Source organism: Dendrobates tinctorius, unplaced genomic scaffold, assembly GCF_039654945.1.
Source record: "Dendrobates tinctorius isolate UK_male_01 unplaced genomic scaffold, ASM3965494v1 ptg000272l, whole genome shotgun sequence".
Lineage (NCBI taxonomy): Eukaryota > Metazoa > Chordata > Amphibia > Anura > Dendrobatidae > Dendrobates > Dendrobates tinctorius.
In genome coordinates this window covers 548,368-566,453 of record NW_027361939.1, presented here as the reverse complement: position 1 = coordinate 566,453, position 18,086 = coordinate 548,368, and the positions used below count along the sequence as shown (strand labels likewise).

General features: G+C 47.2%; 1 protein-coding gene across 8 annotated transcripts in view; it reads right to left on the bottom strand.

Moving 5' to 3' along the window:
• Window positions 1-16,100, bottom strand: part of RASSF2 (Ras association domain family member 2) — a 77,260-nt gene extending 61,160 nt beyond the window's left edge. The window contains exons 1-2 of one of the 8 annotated variants that reach the window (XM_073559498.1): window positions 15,966-16,051; window positions 3,323-3,367 (exon numbers count right to left, since the gene is read on the bottom strand). The gene's annotated coding sequence lies outside the window, so the exon portion shown is untranslated. Of the gene's footprint in view, window positions 1-3,211; window positions 3,368-14,648; window positions 14,805-15,965 lie in introns of those variants that run through there. The other 7 variants (XM_073559497.1, XM_073559500.1, XM_073559499.1 and 4 more) reach the window with 7 other exon arrangements.
• Window positions 16,101-18,086: the final 1,986 nt, after the last annotated feature.

Below are 18,086 nucleotides of genomic sequence, written 5' to 3'. Positions count from 1 at the left end.
GCTTGAAGTTCACCTTTAATCTGTTTAGAAGTTTTTCTGATCGCTTTTGTTACCATTTGTATTATCAGTCTCTTTGATTTGTCATCAAATTTTCCTCCTGCGGCCACATCCAGGGATGTTGGCTACAGTCCCATGGAGCTTAAATTTTTGAATAACATGTGCAACTGTAGTCACAGGAAAATCAAGCTGCTTGGAGATGGTCTTATAACTTTTACCTTTAATATGTTTGTCTATAATTTTCTTTTTAATCTCCTGAGACAGCTCTTTCCTTCGCTTCCTCTGGTCCATGTTGAGTGTGATACACACCATGTCACCAAACAGCACAGTGATTATCTGTAGCCCTCTATACAGGCCCATTCACTGATTCCAAGATTGTAGACACCTGTGATGCTAATTAGTGGACACACCTTCATATAACATGTCCCTTTTGTCACATTATTTTCAGGGGTACCATCATTTCTGTCCAGGCCTGTTTCATGAGTTTTATTTCTTTAAAATTCAGTGGAAGCATGGTTGAAAAGCAATTGAAAGAAAACAACGTGGTAAGAAACCACAGCCAGCTCACCAACCAAGTCTGCAGGTGCACAGATTCAAGCTATTTCTGTGAACATTGTGGGTTTTTCTGTCAAACAAGGGGTACCAAACATTTTGACAACGTGTGTAAGTCCGAGAATGGACTGCTAATGCACAGATTTCTATGCAGCAGTCACACTGGGGTCTGAAGACCATTGGCCAATATGTGCATTGTGGTTTGATGTCGAAAGTCTGAATTAGACTTTACTCTAAAACATGTTGGAAAAAAAAAAAAGTAAGGTCATCATCACATTTGGGCCATACATCATGACTTCATCTGAACTCCAGAAAATCAGTATTTTTTTTAGGCAGACACAAAGGCGTACTGTACTCTTGGACGATATTGTGAGCACAAAAAAAAAACAAAATGGATATTACTAGAATGGAGAGCAAATAAGGTACAAAATTACTGTCTGCCTTAATATAGTGAAGATCTCTCTAGGCCTCTGATGAAGTCCCGAATGTAATGTGAAATGGTTCAAATGAGTCGAGTTGACTACTTATGCCAAGCATTGAATTATTTTATAAAGCTTTTACAGCCCTCTCTATCCAGCTATTTTCACGAAGGTATTAAAAATAATTGCAGGAACTCAGACGATTTTTTTCCCTAATTTGTCACCTCTATGCAAACCGTTTACATACAGCAGCGGTTATTAAAAATTTACAAGACGAAATGCAGTTTTCTGTTGCAGAATGGCAATGTATCTACATAAGCCAGATGTATATGGTGGCTCCGTATGGGATCCGATTTTTTTCAAGTTTACTCAGACTTGAATGGGTGAGTCTCGCCCGATCATGAAATAAACACAAGCATGCAGTACAGAAAACGTCTGTGAAAAATATATATATTAAAAAAAAAAAAAAATTAGGTATGAGTGTAGTAATATACTTGCCTATCTGACTAGCTGGCTCCTTCTTTGCATTCTGCATGACCCAGAAGTCAACGTTAGATTGAAAGCCTATGGAGCCTCGTTCTGACGCCATAGGCTTTCATTGCAAAAGAGAGTTTCGGGTGATGCAGAGCTCAGCGTGACCCTGGCCAGTCTGCAGAGTGGTGACGTCAGTGAGCAGCAGAGAAGAACGGTGTTGGATCCCGGTGATAGGCGAGTATATTGCTACACTCAAACCATAGTATAAGCATATATACACACACATTTAATACATAAAAAATCTTCTTTAAGTAACATTGGTCTGAGTGCTGTCCATTAATAATCGGAATTAAAATACGGTCATGTGAACTAGGCCTCACCAGGGGTGGGATTCAGCCGGGTCACCCTGGTTCTCCTAACACAATTGTTAAATTAATAGCCAGCTCAGCAAACTAAGGCTAGTTTCACACTAGTGTTTATTCGACGCAGCGCACGGCGCCGCTAAGCCCCGCCCCCTGCCGGCTCCCTGCCCGCCCCATCCTGTCATTGCTGCCTACTATCGCACATGGACGCTTGCGATCTGCGCACCCTATCTTTAGCATAGGGTGCACAGATCGTGCGCTAGTAGGATTTTGGCGTGCGCTGCGCACTTTTGAAGGTGCGCCGTGCGCGCCGAAATGCAACATGCTGCGTTCGGCGCGCACGGGCGCACCTTCAAAAGTGCGCAGCGCATGCCAAAATCCTACTAGCGCACGATCTGCGCACCCTATGCTAAAGATAGGGTGCACAGATAGCAAGCGTCCATGTGCGATAGTAGGCGGCGATGACCGGATGGGGCGGGCAGGGAGCCGGAAGGGGGCGGGGCTTAGCGGCGCCATGCGCTGCGTCGAATAAACGCTAGTGTGAAACTAGCCTAAGGGAGCTACAAAATCCAGTCATCTCCCACTGGGTATCCGTGTCTGTAAGGGCCACAACTTAGGACTTATCTACAGCACAACATTAGGCAGATTTTTTTTTTTCTTGGGGCGCTATAATGACTTTTATTTTTAAGGACACTGTGCCGAGAGGTGTTGCGGAAGACAGGAGAAGATAGAAGTCTGCATCATTGCATCTGGACAAGATGAAGAAGAAAGGGATGAGAAGAACTCTAATAAGAGAAGATGTCACATATAAAGTACCTGCGGGTAAATGTTTAATAGTTCAGTCTGATGAGGCTCACTGGTAGCAATAACTCCCAGCATCTCCTTACTATTGTTGAGGTCATGCCGGGAGCTATAAGTTCATGCAATACAAATGGAACAAATGGAAGGGGCTGACTTGATATTGCAATTCATTACTGTACTAAGCCTGGTACTGTATTTGTGCGCTGATGGTGGATCTCGCCTGTGTTCATGTGCTGATGGTGGTTCTGGTGCTGTGTTCATGTACTGGTTTTCATTTTGTGTAAATGTAAGAATTCTTAGCTTGTGAGACGACTTGCTACGTTACTAAAATAGTGTGGTGGCTGAAAATTTAGAGACTAATACATCTACTTTTATGCAAGGAGATTTAAACCTTTGTATTTGATGGGGGCAGAAAGATGGGGAGTCCTACCTTGGTTTGCTGAGCAGATGTTTTAATATATTTTAAATTCTGTAATCTTATGACAAGCTTGTATAACACCTACTATATAATCTGTACTCAAAGAGGTATCACTATGTTATTTGTGGCGTTGTGTAGGCCATTCACCATATTATCTACAGAAAAATGTGCCTAGGAATGTTGATTACCATTACTTTTATATTGTGGAAGAAGGAAGGCTGTGCATAGGAAGGCAAATTGGCAGTTTCAGGCCTTGGGAAGTAGATGGCAGTTCCTCACGAACGCTGCATTTCCAATACCTGCTATATCTGTAAGCAACAACACTCTTATCCTGAAGAAGAATCCTGAAAAAAAAAAAAAAAATGTTGCTTCTTTCCGTCTCTAAATATCTCTTTATCAATGTACCGTTAGGGAACGTGCACACAGTCATTTTTACATTGTTGTACACCATGTTCATTTTATCTGGGCCTTTTGTGGAATCCTCCAAAAAGACGTAGTGTTCACATTCTTTAATAATGTTTGCAACGACCATACACTTGTTTTTCATGGATAGAAAACCTTACCTTTATTTTTTCTGTGGCTCTCCACAATTCCATGCTGGCCTTTTCTATTTATTCGTCCACTTTCTCACGTATTTGAACATTTATGCCACTTTTACACTTTTCTATTTTGCATGGAAATTTGTAAACCAAAACCAAGAGGGGATCGAAAACATAAAAGTATACAAATCTTCTGATTATAGTTTTTCTTTTTCTGGGACCCTCTTTTTACAAATACTGACGTAAAATACTAATGTGAGAATAAGGTCTTGGACTTAGTTTGCATGAACGTATTTCGGGAAGCCTGCACAGGGTCAACATACTGACCAATGAAGTCAATGTAGTGGGGAAAATGACAAAATTCTCCACATGGACCTATTGTACGTAAGAAGAAAAAAAAAAAAAAAAAACAGCATGCAGTGGTCTTATCCATTTTATCGATGAAGCCGTGATGGTCTCGGTGGCACTGAGCTCCTGCACCCCTGCTGCAGAATTAGCAGAGCTCAGAATGCTGAGCTGTATATTGCCCCGCCCACACCACTGATTGGAAGCCTTCTGTGTACACCGTGCACTTACAGAAAGCTGATAATCAGGGGAGAGGTGGGGTTACAAAGAAAAGTTGACCAGGAGGCACAAGGCAGCTAGCCCTGTAGTTATAATCGCCTGCTTATAAAACACTGATTTTATTAAAACGGCAACACACAGCTTAGTAAGTGACATCACTGGAATCAGGGTCTCTGCCCCTACATCAAGCTTATCTCATGTTACATAGCAAAAATCTGATTAAAGATTCACTTTAATTTATGACAAGTGTATTTTGCACCGGTATACTTGTTTTGTGGCTACAGCTGTAAAATGTTATATATAAAAGGAATAAGAACAACCATTTGCATTTTCTTTTCATACTTTAACCCCTGTTCACGGGCAGACAGAGACATAAGAGGACCCCTGTGAAATGTGCGTATGGGCCCTTTCCAGTCCTATAATTTATAACTATGCTACAGTTCTTGAGTCTGTGACAGAAGTCGTTTGCTGCTTTGGAAGTATAAATGGGAACCTTTACTTCTTAGGTTGCACCAATTGAATGTCTGCCACCGCCCTTACATGTTGGAACATACTAGGTAAGAAAGGTAAAAATGGTCTAAATACTGAACAAACACTGACATTAAGGCATCATTCAGACATCCGATTTTTGCATACGAGAGCTAGCCGTGATTTTTATGGATAGCACTCTTACCTATGATAGTCTATGCTCCCATGATTCATGATGGATCGAGAGGTCTGCGGAAAATCGTGGAGACATGTCAGATTTTGATCCGAGTGTCAGATCAAAATAGACAATGCAAATCAATGAGTCCGTGGGGAAAAAAATAAATAAATAAAAATCGGACGTCACTTAGATGAAATCCGAGTGCGGTGCGATTTTCATGGATTGTCAAAACGAAGAAGGTGGAGAGCATTTTTTTTTTTCTTTTATTTCTCCATGTATGAGAAAATCGGATGACACTCGGACCACAATCCTGCTATGCTTCGCCTATTTATTGCAATGTCAATTAGGAACAGCGCACCTTTTCTGGTCTGTGATATTTACGAACATATAGATTTTAATAAGAAATTTTGACTGGGGATGCAGCTCAGAAATGGACAAGTTTCAGATTTTTTGCAGACCACTTGGATCACAAAAATATATATACGCATGAGCAGCCCCATAAATTATAATGGGAAGTGTCTGTAAAAGAATCTGTAGAAAATAGGGATAGAACATGTTCATGAATCATGGACATCTGAACAAACCCTAAGGCTAACTTCAGAGGAGCCACAAAGTTTGCGGACCAGTCACAGCTGCAGATTGCAGACGTGACTCTCTCTGTGTGCTCCTCAGCATAGCGGATGTGTGCAGGAGCTACCGACAATTTACTTGCACTGGTCTATTAATTCCACCAGATCAACAGCATGCTGAAAATTTTTTGACGATGATCTGAGATCTGCGTAGAAAATTGCTTATGTATATTAGCACACAAGCTAAAAATTTGTTAGCATGTGAAAAAAACAAAAATATTCAAGTGAATGTACCCTAAAACACACCTACATACGGTCAAGAAATAAAGAGCCCGATTCATCAAAGCTTTTATGCCAGCTCCAACAAAGTGGGTGAAACTTGGGTGGGACGGGAACAGGGCCACCTCCTCTCGTCAAGCGGCAGCGTTTGCTACCTCACAAATCTTACTCCAGCAGGGGTTGAAGTAGGATTTGTGGCGAGGAGCACACCACTCGTCCGTACGCCTCTTAATGAATCAAGAGGATCCTACTCCAGCACATCTCTTTATCAAGACCCTCGTGAACAGCGACAGTCTTGATGAATTGGACCCATAGTATTTTTTTTCCATATAAAGCCTAGTTTCACATCTGTATTTCCATATATTCCTTTGAATGGTCATCAGGACTCATCCAGACCTCAGTTTTTATCATATGACTGATTTTCATGTTTTTTGTAGATATATCACTCAGACCTATGATGGTCTACTATGGAGTAGTTCAGATGTGCGACTTAGCTCCATGTGCTGTCCATTTTTCATGGACTATTTGGTAATAGAGGCTTAAGAAACCTCCATCAGTTTTTTTTTATTTTGTTTGTTTTTTTACCATCAGCACAAAAAATGAGGAAACTGATCAAACTCTGATGGTAGAAACGGACACTGACCAAATTCTGATAAAAACACTGATTCACATGTTCAGTACTTTACCTCAGTATTTTTAAGTCAAAACCAAGAGTAGGTGAAAAATGCAGAAATAGTAATGTCTTTTTATAAGGCTACATTCACACTATCAGTATTTGGTCAGTTTTTTACCTCAGTATTTGTAAGCCAAAACCAGGAGTGGGTGATAGAAGCAAGTCACTACTTCTGGATTTATTAGGCCGGGGTCACACTTGAGAGAAACTCGCACAAGTCTCGTGTCTCAATACCCAGCACTTGGGATTGGAGTGTGCGGCTGCATGTATTTCTATGGGTCGCCCTCCCAGGGCTGCGGGGTACTCGGTACCGGGCCGGTATCGGTGGGATGTGTCACAGCAGTGGTGACCCGGACCGTGGCCCTGGGCGCCCAAGTAATGGCGATAGGTTAATGGTGAATAGTTTGTGACGCCACCTGTGGTGTTCGGCAAGGGAGGTGTTAAGCCGACGCTGCAGACAGATCCTCCGGGACAGATGGTGTGGTGCAGCAGTGATGGTATAGCCCTTCACAGGCAGGGCTGATGTCCCTGGGCAGTGTAGATATGGGGACACTTAGATGGTGTAGTGTCCGGCGCAGGGGATGTAGCAGTGTCAGGCGGGTGGACGCAGGAAGGAATGGAGGACACAAGGGCATGTAGTTCCAAAGCTTTACTCACAGTCTGTAGTGCCCGCTTCCATGCCGTGTCCTCTGGGTCAGGGACTCAGTCAACCTCCAGGCAAGATGGAAAGCTCCCTTCCACACTCCGCAAACTTATGTGCCTTTTCTGAACGTCTCCTCTATAGCGCCTTTAAGTGTGAAGATCTCCTAGTACCATGTTACACTGGAGTTCCTCCTGACAGATGTTCCCAAGAACTCTACTTGTACGGCAGACAGCTTTAGCCTGCTTCGGGGACTCTCTACTCCTGAGTCCCAGCTCTCTATCCGTGTTGCTGTTGTGCCCCAAGTCTTAGATGGGAGTAGTGCATTTGGGTCGCCCTCCCAGGGCTGTGGGGTACTCGGTACCGGGCCGGAGTCAGGGGGAAAGGTGTCACAGCGGCGGTGACCCAGTCCGTGGCCCTGGGCGCCCAAATCAATAGTGGTTTGTGATATAGTTTATGTGACAGTTCGTGACGCCACCTGTGGTGTTTGACAAGCAAGATGTTAAGCCAACGCTGCGTGCAGATCCTCTGGGGCTGATGGTGTGTTGCAGCATAGATGGTGTAGCTCCCCACAGGTGAAGCTGTAACCCCCAGGGCAGTGTAATGGCAATAGATGAGAATAGGCACAGGCGGTGTGAGGAATGCTGGTACCCAGATGTAACGGTGCTGACAGTGTTAGCACACAAATTAATGGAAGACACCAGGGCTTGCAGTTCCAAAGCTTTACTCACAGTCCGTGGTACACACTGGTGCCTGCCTCCGGGGCCGAGACTCAATCAACCTCCCAGGCAAGTCAGGATTCTCCTCTCCAACACTCCGCCAACATGTACCTTTCCTGAACGACTCATCTATTGCACCTTAAGGTGTGAAGAGCTCCAGTACCGTGGTACTCTGGAATTCCTCCTGTCAGATGTTCCTAACACCTCTACTCGTATGGCAGACAGCTGTAGCCTCTCTCAGGGACTCCCTTCTCCGGAATCCTGGCTCTCTATTCAGTTTCTGTTGTGCCCCAAGTCTTAGATGGGAGTAGTGCATTTACAGCCAACTACTCCACCGGTGTCTGCTGCAGAACTATAAGTGTCCATACAACCTCGGGGACCGGGCCCCGGCCTTGCGCTGAGAACCTATAGGCAGGGTTCCTCTTCTGACCCACAACTCCTCTCTGTTCTCCTACTCCTTCATTCCGCACTGTTCCTTCTCTCCTATAGAAGCTTAGGTTGCAGTTCTACGTCTTTCTCCTTCTGTTCCTTTCCCGTGCCAGCTGGATCAGATCACTGAGGCAGCTGCAGCACTCCTTCCTCCATCCCTTCTTCCAGGGATCCGTCCTCAGACCCTCCTGACTGACTGATCTATAATTCTAAACCTTCCCAACCTTTTATATGGATCTCATCTCCACCCACCTCCCAGCACATCCAGTGTTCCATGCAGGGAACCACCAGAGGTGCTCTGCTACTCTCTAAGCACTGAGCCGCAATGTGGTTGTGCAGAACTACCCTGTTGTGTTGGATGCGAGTGTTGGAGCGTGGAAAGGAGTTCCCAACTTACCTAGGTGGTGGGGCACTACGCCTTATGAGAAGGTGCAGTAGCTCTGTGGTGACTGAGCCTCAGGGGCGCCACACATTTACAGCCCACTACTCCACCGGTGTCTGCTGCAGAACCATTAGTGTTCATACAACCTCGGGGACCGGGCCCCGGCCTTGCGCTTAGAACTTCTAGGCAGGGTTCTTCCTCTAACCCATGTCCTCTGTGTTCCCTTTCACTCCTACGTTCCGTACTTGTCCTTTCCCTCTATGGAAGCTCAGGTTTCTGTTCTACGTCTTTCTCCTTCTCTCCTTTTCTTTCCCGTGCCAGCTGGCTCAGGTCACTGAGGCAGCTGCAGCACTCCTTCCTCCATCCCTTCTTCCTTTCCTCACTCCTCTCTGAGTGACTTCCTCCCTCCGACTGACCTCCTGTCAGACTGACCTGTAATCCTAAACCATCCCACTCTTTTATGTATCCTAAACTCCACCCGCCTCCCAGCACGTTTAGTGTTCCAAGCAGGGAACCACCAAAGGTGCTCTGCTACTCTCTAAGCAAGGAGCCGCAATGTGGTTATGCTGAACTACTCTATTGTGTGGGGTGCGAGTGTTGGAGCGTGGTCAGGAGCCTCCAACCTACCTGGATGGTGGGGTACCACACCTTAGGAGAAGGTGCAGTGCCTCTGTGGCGACTGAGCCTCAGGGGCGCCACATACCCCCCGTTAAACACAGCATGCCCGCGGGCTGCAAGGCAAACAAAGTTGACAGTACAGGAACATACAACATTTTATAATGCTGAATAAACATTTCTTATACTATACTTCCCAATGAGAGGCACTCATTCTTGAACGTTGCAAATAGTTATTAACTATCCAAAATTCTAAGTCAAAAAGTGCAATTTTTCATACCATACGTAATTCTAAGTGCTATTATCTGTTAGTCACTATCACTTCAGTATTCTGCATCTCTCCATCTCTAGTACACATTTCTTTTTCTCTCTTTAGTGCACATTTTCTACTTTCTTTCAAGTGACAACCGTGATGCATATACATTTTCAACTCTTTATTCAAATCTCTCACCTCTGTATCAAAATATTCCTAATTCTATATAAAAGCCACTTCCTAGTTACTAATACTCTTATAAGATATATCATTATCAAATATTTCACATTAAAACTTTTCAACAGTTCTTGTAAATGCTGGATACCACTCCCAGCCGGGATCTCTTGTAGTGTCCTTTGAGGTAGACGTAATCTTTGCAAAGTGTCTATATGTAAAACCAAGAGAGGGCACCTAAAGAGGTGCAACTATTTACAAGTAAAAGTTTTTGGATCTCTCCAAGTTCATGATCGCTAGTTCAATTGTAGAGGCTGCCAACAACACAGGGTAACACTGGGAAAACAAAAACTAACCATGATAGTCAAAAATGGAACAAAAAGGCACAACGGTGCAAACAAACCCTCCTGGGTAACGAGAGTTACTGCAAATTATTAGTGTTGGTCCCCTCCTGGGGTTCTGGAAGCTGCTGATTGGGTACTGCTACCAGATGTTAGGAACGCATTGGCAGTCCTCAAGTACTCCTCTTCCAGTGGGGTGAAACCTGTGGCTTTCTGTACCTTGGGTACATCTTGGCACATAGGGGCAGTAGGTGGTCTCTGCCTGCAGGTCTGGAGGAGATCTTCTGGGACTCGCCTGATGTTCAGGGCATACCAGCCTCTAAGACCTTCATGCCTGGTAAAGGTCACCTTGTCTCCCGGGCTCAGGTTCCTGGCAGGGCGTCCTTTTCTTAAGTGAGGTTCCACGTCTCTCCTACTGAAGAACAGATAGGAGATTCGGCTAGGGTCATAAATAAAGCCGAACCCCCTCTCCTGGTTCACATTCAGGACGTGGCCTCAACCTGCTGCATCCCTGGGACCATAATGACCGGCACGGACCCGCTCCTTCCGGTCCAAATCTGGGCCTAGTATCGTTTGCCAGCGCTGCTCTCTCTCCCGGGTTTTCAGCTGCCGGATGGTGGCTTGACAACGGGCCCAGTTCTCATCATACTCCCGCTCCTCCCAGGACCGATCTAGGCTGGTCTGGTACTGCGGCGCCACCTTCAGGGGCTCCGGTGTTCCCCCCGGGGACTGGTATCCCGGTCCCAGACCAGATCTAGCACGACCTGGCCAGCCGCTGCAACTGTGGTGCACCCCAGGGCCTTCCCCGATGTCGGGGCATCGGACGTACCTGGGGCCTCCTGGCGGTGTGGTCTCTGCTCCAGTGCCGGTGAAAACGCGCCGGTGGTAGAGGGTGGTGGTTCAGGGTCCACGGGGGCCTCTGATGGGACCTGCGCAGCCACGTCAGGTCCAAGCGGGAGCTCCTTTTCCTCTGCTTCAGCTCCCAGGGCCGCATATAAAGGGACTTCGGATGCTGCCGGTGGTGTAACGGCGGCGGCAGGCTCCACTGAATCTGCCTGGGGAAGCTCCGGTGCAGCATTGGCGGTCACCACAGATGTAGGCCCCTCCTGGGCGCGCTGCCAGTTCAGCCTCCACAAGGCCTCCTGCCTCAGCCGCAAACATTGGTTCAGCCGGGCGATTTCGTCCTCCAGCTGCTGACGGTTCATTTCCGCTACAGGGTTGGAGCCTTCAGCCATGGCGCCGGGGAGATCCGCTTCCCGCGCTCCGCAGGCCTCCTTCCCTCTCTCTCGAAGATGGCGTTCTGGCATTCTTCTCCCTCCTCTCTCGGCCCCTTTCCCATCCCTCCTTCTTGGGGCAGCGTCTTCTTCCAGCGCCTCCATACCAAGCCAGTATACGAACCCCTCGGGGGGGTGGGCCATGTTGCTGTCACATAGTAATTTAGGCAGGGGAGGCCCAAGGCTCTTCGCGGTCTTTTCCTAGGACCTCCCATCTCTTCACGCCCTTCTTCTCCACGCCAATGGCCATTTTTAATGTTCATTTCAGTGTCTATAATAAGATAAGATAATCCTTTAATCGTCCCACCATGGGGAAATTCAGAATTCATCCTGTTTGTGACGCCAAGTTGGGCCGCCCTCCCAGGGCTGCGGGGTACTCAGTACCGGGCCGGTATTGGTGGGATGTGTCACAGCAGCGGTGACCTGGACCGTGGCCCTGGGCGCCCAAGTAATGGCGATAGGTTAATGGTGAATAGTTCGTGACGCCACCTGTGGTGTTCGGCAAGGGAGGTGTTAAGCCGACGCTGCAGACAGATCCTCCAGGACAGATGGTGTGGTGCAGCAGTGATGGTATAGCCCTCCACAGGCAGGGCTGATGTCCCAGGGCAGTGTAGATGTGGGGACACTTAGATGGTGTAGTGTCCGGCGCAGGGGATGTAGCAATGTCAGGCGGGCGGACGCAGGAAGGAATGGAGGACACCAGGGCATGTAGTTCCAAAGCTTTACTCACAGTCTGTAGTGCCCGCTTCCGTGACGTGTCCTCTGGGTCAGGGACTCAGTCAACCTCCAGGCAAGATGGAAAGCTCCCTTCCACACTCCGCCAACTTATGTGCCTTTTCTGAACGTCGCCTCTATAGCGCCTTTAAGTGTGAAGATCTCCTAGTACCGTGTTACACTAGAGTTCCTCCTGACAGATGTTCCCAAGAACTCTACTTGTACGGCAGACAGCTGTAGCCTGCTTTGGGGACTCTTTACTCCTGAGTCCCGGCTCTCTATCTGTGTTGCTGTTGTGCCACAAGTCTTAGATGAGAGTAGTGCATTTACAGACCACTACTCCACCGGTGTCTGCTGCAGAACCATTAGTGTTCATACAACCTCGGGGACCGGGCCCCGGCCTTGCGCTTAGAACTTCTAGGCAGAGTTCTTCTTCTAACCCACGTCCTCTGTGTTCCCTTTCACTCCTACGTTCCGTACTTGTCCTTTCCCTCTATGGAAGCTCAGGTTTCAGTTCTACGTCTTTCTCCTTCTCTCCTTTCCTTTCCCGTGCCAGCTGGCTCAGGTCACTGAGGCAGCTGCAGCACTCCTTCCTCCATCCCTTCTTCCAGGGATCTCATTTCCTCACTCCTCTCTGAGTGACTTCCTCCCTCCGACTGACCTCCTGTCAGACTGACCTGTAATCTTAAACCATCCCACTCTTTTATGTATCCTAAACTCCACCCGCCTCCCAGCACGTTTAGTGTTCCAAGCAGGGAACCACCAAAGGTGCTCTGCTACTCTCTAAGCAAGGAGCCGCAATGTGGTTATGCTGAACTACTCTATTGTGTGGGGTGCGAGTATTGGAGCGTGGTCAGGAGCCTCCAACCTACCTGGATGGTGGGGCACCACACCTTAGGAGAAGTTGCAGTACCTCTGTGGCGACTGAGCCTCAGGGGCGCCACATCTATGCAGCTGATCGGTCCAAGTGCCGGCGGCAGTGACGGGTATTGAGACACGAGACTCGTGTGAGTTTCTCGCAAGTGTAACCCCGGCCTTATACTTTTCCTCCGATTGTAAGTCAAAACCAGGAGTGGAACAAATACAGAGGTAAAATACTGACCAAATACTGAGTGTGTGAATGTGGCCCAAGGCCAAATTGAGATATTCATATATCACAGCCTGAGTGCAGACTGCTATCCACAAACTGGACAAAGATCTCCAGACATGAGCTGACAGCATTATAGATACATATAAGCCTTTCGAGTTAGGGCCAAGAGACCCACAGCCCAATTTTCAAGGACGTTTGAATTCAGTCTACGGATGGTGAATAGATTGTGTTAAAACTGTGCCATATTTACCATATTTTTAACGCCTCCTTCACACGTCCATGTTTACAGTACATGTGGTATCCATTTTTTCATGCATAAACCACCTACCTATTATAGCTATGGTGCTATGAACACGTCCGTGTTTTAAGGAAGTGCAAAACACATGGAGACATGTCCTTTTTTTTTCCAGCAGCACGGATGACAAAGGCCAATACAAGTCTATGGGGCCGTGAAAAGCCCGAACAGCACAATAATGGCATCCGTGTGCCATCCATGTTTAACATTGCGCAGTATAAAAGAAGCTCTGTAATATCTTTCTTTATCCATACTGGAAAAACACTGATGGCACACTGATGGTAAAGCGGACACACAGACCGTACACTCATGGTAAAATGGACTATACACTGATGGTAAAAACAGACCCATGGACCATACACTGATGGTATAAACAGACACAAGGACCTTACACCGATGGTATAAACAGACACACGGACCTTACACCGATGGTAAAAACAGACCCACGGACCTTACACCGATGGTAAAAACAGACCCACGGACCTTACACCGATGGTAAAAACAGACCCACGGACCTTACACCGATGGTAAAACAGACACACGGACCTTACACCGATGGTATAAACAGACACACGGACCTTACACCGATGGTATAAACAGACCCACGGACCTTACACCGATGGTAAAACAGACCCACGGACCTTACACTGATGGTAAAAACAGACCCACGGACCTTACACCGATGGTAAAACAGACCCACGGACCTTACACTGATGGTAAAAACAGACCCACGGACCTTACACTGATGGTATAAACAGACCCACGGACCTTACACCGATGGTATAAACAGACCCACGGACCTTACACCGATGGTAAAACAGACCCACGGACCTTACACCGATGGTAAAACAGACCCACGGACCTTACACTGATGGTAAAAACAGACCCACGGACCTTACACTGATGGTATAAACAGACCCACGGACCTTACACCGATGGTATAAACAGACCCACGGACCTTACACTGATGGTAAAACAGACACACAGACTTTACACTGACGGTAAAAACGGACCCACGGACCTTACACTGATGGTAAAACTGACACGGATGTCACAATGATGGTAAACGGACACACGGATGACACACTGATGGTAAAACGGTCACATGGATGTTACAATGATGGTAACACGGACACACAGACCGTACACTGATGGTAAAAACAGACACACGGGTGACGCAATGATGGTAAAATGGACACATGGGTAACACAATAATGGTAAAACGGACACACGGGTGACACAATGATGGTAAAACGGACACACAGGTGACACAATGATGGTAAAACGGACACACGGGTGACACAATGATGGTAAAACGGAAACACGGATGTCATTAGTACCAGTTTTTCATGTCCGTGTTTTATATGGATGTTAACATTTGGCCTACAGATGGTGAATAGACTATATGATAAGACTGTGACATATTTACCGTATATTTTAGGTAATATTACCATTTTCATCCAGATTTGCAGGAAGGAGCATAATGGAGGAGTGGCTGTCATGGCATATCACATGCTGGTTATTTCTAAAGCGTTACACCTGCTTCACCAGGCTGTCATTCACACATGTGACATGGAAACCTAATAACTATCCCGCCCACCTGTTTGAACTCAATCGAGACACCTGTGAGCCATGAAACACAGCGTTTCTATGGATGGGCACATCTCACATCCCCACATGTAGCAGTGTTTGATCTGTAATTAATAGTTTTGTAGGGGGATCACGGTGTCAGCATAACAGGTTGGGCTCACAGACAAACAGAATTAATGGATCCGTTGCATAACAAGCAGGGGGGTCTCATTGATCACTTTGGGGGTCCATCTGGGTTACGTTATGTGTCAGTTTTCAACACTGAAAACAAAATTCTGTATTATGCGCTTTTTCTTCCATTGTAAACACGTGACACATAACGGAGCCCAGGCGTACCCCATAATAGTCCATGGAGCCCCTCTGATCCCCTTCCCATCAGTGATGCAACAAATCGGTTTTGGACATAAATTCTGTTTCTTAGACAGGAACAGATCAATAATGGACTGTCCGATTAGAAGTGTGAACTAGGTCTTATTTATCATGATATCGATGTGATGGGCGACAGATGAAAAACTCACCTCCGACACATCTAAGGCCTCATTCACACGTCAGTATTTTTCATCAGTGTTTGTATGCCAAAACCAGGAGTGGACCTTACAGAGAAAACCTATAATTGAAAGACTGACACCTGTTCTGTGGTTTGGAGACACTCCTGGTTTTGGCATACAAATACTGATGAAATACTGATCAAAAACACTGATGTGTGAATGAGACCTACACGTCATTTATGGACGCTTATGCAGCTTTCAGCGAACAGGGGTTAACGCAGAATGAGCAGTGTCGGGGAATGTAGGAAAGTTGCTGTCCTGCCAGCAGAATGCATTTTGCTCACATAGGCAGCCTGCCTGCCAAAGGAAGCAAGTTTAACCCTTTCTACCAGCACTGGGATAAAATGATTGACGCATACAACTGGCTGTATACCAGTGATGTATACAGCTGGGCATGTCATACGGCATAAACCGTCTTAGGTCGTGGTTTTGTGATCTGCGGATTTATGCAAGATTGATGGTAAATCAAACGCATATGTTTGTACAGTATTACTAAAACACGCGAGGAGATAATAGAGCAGGAATAGGTTAAAAAAAAATATAGGGTTAACGTCAGACAATAAGAACATGGGGTAATGGAGAAATTAGGAGAATTGGTGTGTTCTCACCTTATCGTGTCCTCCGCTGTGTGTCCTCCCAGGGTGCAGCCTCTGCCCCTCTCCCCATCAATAGGGAAGTGAGTGTATGGTGGAGCAGTGTGTATAGAGCCCTGTGATAGATGGCTCAGTGCTCCCTCCTGCTGCCCAATGACAGCTGCTGGTGGTGCCTGGGCCTGGCAATCATTGGAGAGCCTGGCCTCAATTGGGCGTACACTCTTCCAGACAATGCTAAGAAAGAGAGGGGGGTGTGCTGGTCACAGCATCTGTCTGAGGAGGCAGCCCAAAATACTGGTGCAAGGCAGGAGGAGATGGAGGGGGCGACCGCCTTTGTCATACTTCAAGGGACGTGGGAAAGTTGCTAAGTGATACACACAGGCCATCCAATATGCTGCGAGTCCAAGAAACATGGAAACTACCCCGCCAAGAAATAAAGCCCACCAGCAGCTCATACAGGGGCCGACGACAGCAGAAGATGCCGCTATACGTAGAGCAGCCATGGAATCAAAGAATTGGATAATGGTGCCGTACTAAGGGTCGATTCACACAGTGACCAGAAAAATGCCCATAGAAAAAACCCTCAGCCGTGAATGCCCACAAGAAAGGTGGCCCACACAGAAAATTGCCCACATGGACAAAATAACAATAGTTATTACCTCCCAGCCCCTGACCTGTAATATGTTATATCGCTCCGGTGCCTGTGTAGGGTGTGACCCCGGCTGTACTGATATAACGTTATCATTCCCTCATCACCACCGACCTGTAATATGTTATATCGTTCCAGAGCCTGTGTACAGCGTGACCCCAGCCATACTGATATAACGTTATTGGGTCGCCCTCCCAGGGCTGTGAGGTACTCGGTACCGGGCCCGATGAGCTTCAATAGGAGATGTCACAGCAGCTGTAACCCGGCCCGTGGCCCTGGGCGCCCATTGTAAAAGGGGTTGTTGCAGTGTGCTTATGGTGATGAAAGTTTATAAGTGATTTGTGACGCCACCTGTGGTGTTCGGCAATGAAGATATAAGCCGACGCTGCAGACAGATCCTCTGGGACAGATGGTGTTGTGCAGCAGTGATGGTATAGCCCTCCACAGGCATGGCTGTAGTCCCAGGGCAGAGTAAATGAAGTGACACGTAGATGGTGTAGTGTCAGGCGCAAGGGATGTAGCAGTGCTGGGCAGGTTGGCGCAGGAATAAGTGGAGGACACCAGGGCATGTAGTTCCAAAGCTTTACTCACAGTCTGTTGTACCAACAGGTGCCTGCCTCCATGCCGTGTCCTCCGGGTCAGGGACTCAGTCAACCTCCAGGCCAGATGGAATACTCCTTTCCAACACTCTGCCAACATGTACCTTTCTCAACGTCACCTCTTTTAGCGCCTTTAGGTGAAGTACTCCTAGTTACACTGGAGTTCCTCCTGTCCGGTGTTCTTATGAACTCTACTTGTACGGCAGACAGCTGTAGCCTGCTTCGGGGACTCCTTGCTACCAAGTCCCAGCTCACTATCCAGTTGCTGTTGTGCCCCCAAGTCTTGTGTGGGAATAAATTGGTCACTACTTCTATTCCTCCGGTGTCTGCTGCAGGACCATTAGTCAGGGACCGGGCCCCGGCCTTGCGCTTAGAACTTCTAGGAAGGGTTCTCTTCTAACCCACGTCCTCTGTTCTCTTTTACTCCTCACGTTCCGTACTGATCTTCCTCTCTATGGAGAGTCAGGCTTTCAGTCTATGTTGCTCTCTCTCTTCCTTTCCCGTGCCAGCAGACCCAGGTCACTGGGATCTGCTGCAGCACTTCCATCCATCTATCCCTCTCTCCGGGGATCTTCTTCTCTCCAACTCTCTAACCAACTGACCAACTTCCCGCTCTTTGTAATGTAATCTAACTCCACCCACCTCCCAGCATGTTTCATGTTCCAATCAGGGAGCCACCAATGGGTGCTTTGCTATACTCCAAGCAGGGAGCCGCCGAAGGTGCTTTGCTACACTACTTTGTTGTGTGGGGTGCAGGTGTTGGAGGGTGGTCAGGAGTCTCCACCTTACCTGGATGGTGGGATACCACACCTCAGGAGGAGGTGCAGTACCTCTGTGGCGACTGAGCCTCAGGGGCGCCACATTATCACCCCCTCCTCTGACCTGTAA